This window comes from Octodon degus, unplaced genomic scaffold, assembly GCF_000260255.1.
Source record: "Octodon degus isolate 3935 unplaced genomic scaffold, OctDeg1.0 scaffold00082, whole genome shotgun sequence".
NCBI classification, from domain to species: domain Eukaryota; kingdom Metazoa; phylum Chordata; class Mammalia; order Rodentia; family Octodontidae; genus Octodon; species Octodon degus.
Genome location: NW_004524658.1, coordinates 9,443,627 through 9,446,100, shown reverse-complemented (window position 1 = coordinate 9,446,100; position 2,474 = coordinate 9,443,627). Strand labels below are relative to the sequence as shown.

At 43.9% G+C, this 2,474-nt stretch overlaps 1 pseudogene; it reads left to right on the top strand.

The window, feature by feature from the left end:
- The first annotated feature begins 226 nt into the window (after positions 1–226).
- On the top strand, positions 227–1,876 carry LOC101592186 (annotated as a pseudogene).
- Positions 1,877–2,474: the final 598 nt, after the last annotated feature.

Sequence of the window (2,474 nt, the reverse complement as noted above, 5' to 3'; positions counted from 1 at the left end):
ATCAATCATCTGTTAGAGCAATTAATGCCATTTGGTTAAAAAAACTTTTTAATATGTGTATATACAGATGCATATGACCAAAAAAGGAAGAAACAAATTATTCATGTAATACTCTCAGCTCCACTAAAGTGTAAAAACACTTGGAGTGGGAACCTCTTCTGAGTGGCCTGTGGTTTGGTTGTGAGTGAAGGGAACAAGGGTGCCCTGTATTGACTGGGCCAGCATCATGGATGTGGGCAATCTTCTAAGCTACCAGCCAAACAGGGGCACAAAGCATCCCTGAGAGGAGGAGGAAGAGGAGCAAAAACATTAGATATGAGCTGGTCTTCAACAACGGGACCACTGTGGCTGAAGAAGCAGATGATGACAGAAAAAGGCTGCTCCAGATTATTGACAGAGAAGGAGAAGAGGAAGAGGAAGAGGATGAGGAGAACCTTTGGATGAAAGCTCAGTAAAAAAAAAAAAATCCTCACATTGCAAAGAGGTCATATAAAAAATCAAGAGTGTGAATGAAGTTTCCAGACCATGGAAGTTCATGGAATCTGAGCTGGACCTAAATGACATCATTCAGGAGATGCACTGGCCACTATGCCAGACCGGTACCAGCTTCTGGTGGAGCTGAGCGCTGTGCAGTCTCTTCTCAGGCTGCTGAGACACGATAATACAGATGCACCCATAGCTGTAGCTGACTTACTTCAGGGGTTAACAGATATAGACGCCCTCCATGAGAGCGAAGAGGGAGCAGAAGTTCTCACCCATGCTCTGGTGGACTGACAGGTGGTAGCGCTGCTGTGCAGAATCTGGAGAGCCTGAATGAGTCTGTGCGAGAAGAGGCGGATGATGTCCACAACACTCTGGCTATTGTAGAAAACACGGCTGAGTTTCGGCCTGAGATGTACTGAGGCTTCCCAGCAGGGACTTCTGCAGTGGCTGCTGGAGGCTGAAGGCACAGATGCCTTTTGATGCCAACAAACTGTATTGCAGGGAAGTTCTGGCCATCCTGCTCCAGGATGATTAAAACGCAATTGCTTGCGGAGCTGAATGGAATCAATGTGCTTCTTCAACAGTTATCCGTGTTTAAAAGGCTCAACCCTAGCAAGCTGAGAACAGGAAATGAGGGAGAATCTGTTTGATTCACTCTTCATGCCTGATGCTCAGTTCCCATCGTGAGTGCTTTCTAAAGGGCTAGAGCTTTCAACTGATGCATCTCATGCTCAGGGAAAAGATTTCCCGGACCAGTGCCCTGAAAGTGTTGGATCATGCCCTGATTGAACCAGAGGACACAGACAGTTGCCATAAGTTCGATGGCATTCTTGACTTACGAACCATCTTTCCTCTCTTATGAAATCTCCTAGGAAGATCAAGAAAGTAGGAACTACTGAGAAGGAGCGTGAAGAGCATGTGTGTTTGATCCTGGCTTCCCTCCTGCGCAACCTGAGAGGGCAGCAGCGAACCCCGCTTCTGAATAAGTTCACTGAAAATGACGGTGAAAAGGCTGACAGACTCATGGAGCTGCATTTTAAATATCTGGGTGCAATGCAGGTGGCCAACAAGAAGATCGAAGGGGAAAAACCATGACATAGTCGGGCATGGCGAGATCATAGACAACCACCTGGAGGATGAGTTCCACCTCCAGCGCCTAGATGCAGGGTTCTTTGTTCTCCAGCGCATCTGCTACATCATGGCTGAGATCTGCAAGGCCAACGTCCCCCAGATTCACCAGGGAGTTCACCAGAGCCTAAACATGCGTGGAAGCTCCATTGAAATCGCCAGGCATATCATCAAGGAGTATGCAGGGAATATCCGGACGGCCGGAGTCCAGAGTTCTGCGAGACACAGGCAGAAACACATCCTGAGCCTGCTGGAGAACTTCTAAGGGCCCTCGACCCTGCGCTGGGCTCTACCAGCAGCCCTCTCACAAAAGGTTTTTATGTAGCTCTGTATGGCTCCAGAAATTAAAGCTAGTTTTAGAAATGCCTGCCCCCCCAAAAAAAGTCTGGAGTACTAATAATGTAAAGTTAATGTGACTAAGATATTAAATAAAAGCAAAAGGTCAATAATAAAAGGCTCTGGGATTTTCTTCTTAAAACCATGGCAAAGATACAGTCAGGAAGTTAGCTTCTCCAGATATATCTTATAATATCCATCAATATTTTCTTAACTACTTATTTACTATTTTGGGGGTTATATCTGGCATCAAAAGTAAAATATCTTCAGTAAATTATATTGATAAATTTTAATAAGGTATTAATTAACTTCAGGTAGAACATAAACTGTCCAATTATTGATTGAGAAAATGCTTATAAAAAGAGTTTGTACCGTCTTGGAATTCCTGTTCCAATCAGGCAGAATACTCCAGAATCTATTCATTCTATTGGCTATTATTTATCTTTCTATTTCTATGAAATAAACTTAAATGGAATTTGTGGCTTTTTTTTTTTTTTTTTTTTTTGTATTTTAGGGAAGGGTCTACA